Here is a 6,846-nt window from a genome sequence, read left to right as displayed (position 1 = left end):
CTAAGTGTAAGCAATGTAAGAAAATATTGTAACTAAAAACATTAAGTAATCCCCCAGACTAGATTACCTCTGTAGAATTCAATAGAGAAATCCTGACAGAGATTGAAGTGTACAAAGATAAGGAAAAATCATTTTTCTTGCCACATGAAACCCAGTCTCTCACTCACAAAAACGTTTACTCTTGTCGTTTTTGTCTACCAAGAGTTTAATAGAGTACAATGTTAATCTAACAAAGCATCTCACTCCAGAAACAGGGTTGACACTTAAAGAGGCAAGTAGAACGGAGGGCTGTCCTGCAGTGAACCACTTCCCAGGGGCCGCAGCACTCGGCTTCTTCAGGACAATCTTCTCCATTTTTCACCTAGTTCTCAGGGCTCCTGGCTCTCTCTGTCTCCCTGACAAGCTTGTCTGCCCTCAAGGCCATATCCAGTCTCTCCCTTGCTCTTTTCACTTTCCGAGACTGTCGGCGAATATCTGCATATGTTACTCGTTGCCTGCAGAGGGTCTGTGGGAGGAAGAGACCCAATCCTGGGATCATCTCTGCCCCGTCTGAAAACTGGGTAGTGATGGCTTCAGGGCTGGTGTGCAGAGACCTGGCACCAGCACGACCCAGGGATTCACCTGCACCACGCAGGGCAATTACTCCGAAAATCATTGCGCTGTCCAACGTGCTGAAAGGTTCTCCTTCAGGGCTGTAGGCCTGGAGCCCCTGCAGTCTCCTGAATGCACAGACTTGCTGGGGCTTCTCCAAGGTCCCCTCGCATCGACGGCGCCTGACCGCATTGTCAGGATGAGAAGTTATCTTTGTGACTGGCGTCCTGAAAACGCAGCTGGTCAGCCTCATAGGAAGTGCAGTTCCGTCACGATGTCTCTGCTTGGCCTTGGCTAAATGGTCTTGTCTTTTCTTCTCCAACGTCTCAGGCATCATATTTCTTTTGCGCTTCCCCTATGAAAACGAAATGTAACATTTGAATAAAGTGGGGGATGAAACCACTGCCAGTCATGGAGAATGTTCTCAGCTCATTTGGATAACCACCCTCCTCTCTCCCTAGAGAAATGAATCTCAATTTACTCTGTGCATGACAGTCTTTCAGAGGGTTGTTAGAATTCAGATTTCTGGATCTCAATGCAAGTCAGTCTGGGGTGGGGACAAGAAATTGCATTTCTAGGTGATTCCAACTGATGCTGCTATTACAGGCACCACACATTGAGAACTGAAGCCTGGGACATCAAACAGATAGGAGTCAAGGACAGAAAGTTCCAGGTCATTACCCAGTATCAATTCCAGACTTTCTCCTCCACCATCCTCCTTTGAGGATGTTTTCCTCTTACCATCCCTGACACTGTCAACTCCACACATGCTGGTACCCCCTAATCCAACATTTTCTGGACAAAGAGATCACAGGGTTCTTTGAATACCAAGACATTAAACTTTTTGATATCTCTTTTTTACTTTGCTATCTCTTTTTTACTTTGCTTTAAGACATGCAATCACCTAGTTTTCATAGTTCTTTAGTGCCTCATCTTCAGTGAGATCATGTACCTCTCAATACTCTGATACTTTTCTTTCAAAGCCAAGTCCCATCTTCACTCAAATATTCTCCTGCTCATAACATAACTTAGAAAAACCACATTCTCATCATAAAGTTCCTTTTTTCCACTGTAAATGACAATTTTTACTCCCTGACTCCTGTCCTCCCCTCCTCCTACTCCTCTCTCTACTATCTCAACACAACAATTGATGCTTCTTAGAAGTCGGTCCTGCTCTCACATCTGTTCTACATCCAAACCTTCTTCTAGGCAATCCCATCCATTCCCTTGCCTTCAAATACCATTAATGAACTAGAAATGCTCACAGATTCGCCAATCTGGCTTCAACTCTAAGACCCAAATATCCATCTGCCTACCCACCATATCAGTGATAATATCTATGATTCAACTCACCGTGACCAGGTCCCAAGTTGAACCAGCCAATTCCCCAAATAGTTCATCCTTATCTCAATGTCTCCACAAACTCACTTGTTGGAACTAATATCGCATTTGCCCCTGAATGGCATTCTGGACACCCTACCACCCCACATTCTTATACCAATTAGCCATCCATTTGCCCTCCTGAATCCACCTGAAGATTCCCAACTTTTGAATAATTCTTGAGCACCTTTCATTTGACCTACAAAATGCCACAGAATGACCTTTCCTGTTCCCATATCAAAATTAATCTTACATTTTCTCTGTGTAAATTTTTTTAATTTTAATTTTATGTGTAATATTATCTACTTATTTGAGATTGCTTTTCTCACTAAATTGGGTACTCAATGAAGAGAGGATAATAAGAATTTTAATATTTCCACTGATATAGTCATTTATTGCTTTGGCTTTCCAAGGTGCTCAGATATCTTTTTTTAAGAGAAGTTATGCAAACTCCAAAAACTACTTTCCAAATTTTTCTAATAAATGCACACAACTACAATTATAAAATGAGATACTATCTTTTGTGGTGGACTGCTATCAATTGTTGCTAAGATTTCAATCCTTTCTCTCTGTGATCCATTATAAGTCTCCTCACAATAATCTGTTTAAACTGTAAACCTAATCAGTGCACCTTTCCTTTTAAATCTCACATTTCTGTCTTCCAAAGATATTTTTTTAAAGGGAAAACATAAAACTCACTTTATTCCTGTTGTCCTGACATTATAATTAATACTACCCCTTTCATTACTCAAAATGTAATGAAATGTTTGATAGAAAAATGACTTGATCTGCCTATTTATAGAGCAGCTGTTATATACCAAGTTGTGTACTAAAACACACTACTCGGAATTTAACTTAACAAAGTCATTGCCCTAGATTATTTTAATCTTGATGAGAGAAAAGGGTTATAGACTAAGGAATGTCTAGTAATAGCGTTAGGTATAATTAGGTGCTATGATAAACAGCAAGGCCAACACAAAGACAGAGAGGGAAGGAGCAGGACGGGAACAGAAGTAAGAAGGGAGAGTAGGAAAAAGAAATTAACTACAATGATGGATGACAAAGAAACTGGAGAGCCCTATTTGAAGCAGAGAACAGAATTTTTTTAAAAAGAAGAAAAAAAGACCAAACACATTGTGGGCAAATAATTGTCCATAGAGGAGAACGATTTAAACACTCTAGGGCCAAATACTACTTCCACTACCTAGTGATTTTGGTTAAAAAAAACATACACACACACACATTTCATCTATTATCCAAAATAAGCTTCATATACAAAAATATACACAATCTTGACTATTTCTTAAGAAACATTAAGACCTGGGAAATAACTTTCAATGAGATACCTTCTTGTTTTTAGAGCTAAATTCTGCTAACTTAGATTTTACAGAAGAAAAAAGCATCCTAATGGACACTCTTGCCATCAGTATGGATTCCACACTCACCAGAAGAGGCTGGCTTGGAAAACTGGTCCATTCAGGTTCCCCCATCTTTTGAGAGCTGTCCTCGGATCCACCCCTGAGATGCAGACAGCCTGTGTCTTGCTGGAAAGTGCAGTGACTTCTGCATCTGATTCCCCCTTTTATAGGGGAAGAGAGTGGACAACCCAATCAGGGGATAACCCAATCCAGAGGACGCACTGTATCTCAGATCAGAGGCATTGGAGAGATTCCCAAATCTTTCCACACAAACACAAGAATTTGGGGCTATTGACAATATTAGACACTATTGAATAATATGGAATACTATATGAAAAAATTTAATACATTTGTGAATGGGGGTGCTATTTGTACTTTCTATCAATAATTTAATGTTTCCTTTTTCACTTCTACAAAAATAGTTATGGACGTTTCTATATGCTAAAATTTCCACACAGCTTATGTTTTCATAGAAAAAACTACAGATTGTATAAACGTTTATCAATAAAAGAATGTCCAAAACATTTACTAACAAGTCTATGAAGTCTATATCACAGAATCATTGAAAAGAACTCAATGTTTTGTATATCTACATTTCACCTAATTACTGGTAAATTCGAGATTATTTCAACCATCTTACTCCTTCCCTACCCTCTGACATAAACAGTCTCTTTACTGTCTTTATTTCACTATAATTTAATTATTTTATTTTTACATTTTCTCTCTATAAACTTGCTAGTTGCAGTCATATACAGAACTTGTGAAGTTACTTTAGTGATCAAATTCTGACTCCTTTAATTAATATAGACTAATACAGTTAATTGCTCTTACCACCTCTCCCAAATGCTAATACCTTAGAACACTTTCCATTTCAGCTTTCCTGATTTTTCTGTTACTGTTGTCATGCATCTTAATTCTACATGTATTTTAATCTCCATGAGAGAGTTCCAGAATTGCTTTATGAAACAAACTTCACTTATATTTATTTCTAAATTATTCTTTCCTTTTCTCTTCATTTCCTCCTGCATTCCTGGCTTTTGATCTGAGATATTTTCCTTTGGACTTCATAACTCACTCTAGTATTTTGTCTAATTCAAGACCACTAACAATGAAATGTTTTACTTTAAGTTTTTAAAGAATCTTAATTTGGGGCAATATTGATGCTGGGTATAGAATTCTGATTTGATATGATTTTTGACCACTTTAAAAATGGTGCTCTGTTGATCTCTATCTTATTTATGTTTAGACATCCCCAATTAGCATTTTCTTGCTTATTTGGCCTTTGCATTCTCTAAAATCTTTGATATTCACTCTGATTTTTAGACCATAGTGTAGCTCATTATTGTTTCCCATGTATTTTCTTTGCTTAAAGAATGTTGAGTTAATTGCGTCTGTGGGTTGATGTCTTTCATCCGTTTGGAACATGCTTGTGTACATTTTTATTGTGATATCAATTCCTCATCAAATTCCCTCTGCTCCCCTTTTTAATCACATCCCACTTCTCTTTAAACTCTGTCCTGAGTTTTCCAATATTGTTCACACTGTGCTTTTGTTGGGATATTTGCTCTTGAACTCTCTTGCAGTTTTAATCCAGTCTCTTGCTGGAATCAACACCTTCATAATCACTTAAATGCTTAATTTCACTCTAACAAAAACAAAATATATAGCTTTATTTTTAAAGAAAAGATAGAGCAGTTTCACAATGAAGGGGTAAATTATTCCTTTTGATACAATTAAACGCAAATAGATAATAAAAAATTGTAACTTCCATCACGTTAAGCTATATTCGGAGTCAAAGTTCACCAAAATTTACTAGGAAGACAGAAGGGATGGAAAACATGAGTGGGAAAAAATTTTGAGTTCCATACATCTGGAGAGTCACATTCTTTTTTTTTTTTTTTTTGGCTGCACTGCACGGCATGTGGGATCTTAGTTCCCCAGCCAGGGACTGATCTCATGCTCCCTGCAGTGGAAGGGCAGAGTCTTAACCACTGGACCGCCAGGGAATTCTCTGGGTTACCCTCATCTGGTAAAGTACATCAAGACATTATATAAATATAGTAATTCTGTCATGAAACAGAATGCTAAAATTGCTCTAGAAAAATGAGTCAAACTCTAGAATAGACATCCATAAAAGAGGATTAAAAAATACTTTGTGTGAATCTTTCTTACTACTGGATATCTCATAAAATCTAGATACAGATCAAATTTAACTTTTGAACTAGATGGGCTGTAATGTTAAAATACTATTTCAAGGCTCAGAAACAAGAAAAGGATATAACATATCTTGTGCTTCATTCTGATGGGGACTACATTTTGGAATGATAATATTAAATTTCTTCAGTTAAATAAAAGGGTTAAAAAACAGTTTCCTCTATTCGTGTTTACGTTCCTCAATGTGTGTTCTACCAAATTTAAAATTATGTAGGCCACGTTGTTCTAATTCTATTGCTGTTGGCTGGATAAAACCTTGCGGTTCATCGCAGAGGTTATTTCTATATAGCATGTTATAAATTCTGTGCGCTCCTTATAACTCTTTCCTCTCAGTAAGATTAATTTCAACAGGGGCAGGGAGTCTCTTTAGTTTATTTCTGGGTCACAGATTTTACCCCAGAGTTTGCACATAATGTGCGTGCTCTATAAAAGGGGAGACCAAATAATTGTCCCTCTCAACTGGGATATATTGGGGAATGAAAAGGGCAGTATTAATAATTATGATAGGACAACAGGGTAAATATGTGTTGAAGACAGAAATGAAAGATTAAAAGTACACTGCTATATTTTAAATGGATAACCAAAAAGGACTTACTGTATAGCACAGGGAACTCTGCTCAAATATTATGTAACAACCTAAATGGGAAAAGAATTTGAAAAAGAATAGAAACATGTATATGTATAACTGAATCACTTTGCTGTACACCTGAAACTAACACATCATTGTTAATCGACTATACTCCAATGTAAAATTAAAAGTTTTTTAAAAGGATATTTAAGATTTTTTTAAAAAGTAAGGTAACTGATTAGGTTTTCATTTTAAACTGATGATGGTGTCTAGAATCTCATGATTGGATTACGGAGGGAAAGTTTGGAATCTTAAGCTATAATTGCTCATTTATTGCAGTGTATCTCTTAAAAGATGATACCTTTGAGACCTTCAAGATGGCAGAAGAGTAAGACGCGGAGATCACCTTCCCCCCCACAAATACATCTGAAATACATCTACATGTGGAACAACTCCTACAGAACACCTACTGAACGCTGGCAGAAGACCTCAGACCTCCCAAAAGGCAAGAAACTCCCCACGTACCTGGGTAGGGCAAAAGAAAAAAGAAAAAACAGAGACAAAAGAATAGGGACGGGACCTGCACCAGTGGGAGGGAGCTGTGAAGGAGGGAAGGTTTCCACACACTAGGAAGCCCCTTCGTGGGCGGAGACTGCGGGTGGCAGAGGGGGGGAG

The sequence above is a fragment of the Balaenoptera ricei genome, chromosome 3 (assembly GCF_028023285.1).
Source record: "Balaenoptera ricei isolate mBalRic1 chromosome 3, mBalRic1.hap2, whole genome shotgun sequence".
Taxonomy (NCBI): domain Eukaryota; kingdom Metazoa; phylum Chordata; class Mammalia; order Artiodactyla; family Balaenopteridae; genus Balaenoptera; species Balaenoptera ricei.
The sequence above is the reverse complement of the archived record's forward strand: the minus strand, read 5'-3'. Positions refer to the sequence as shown.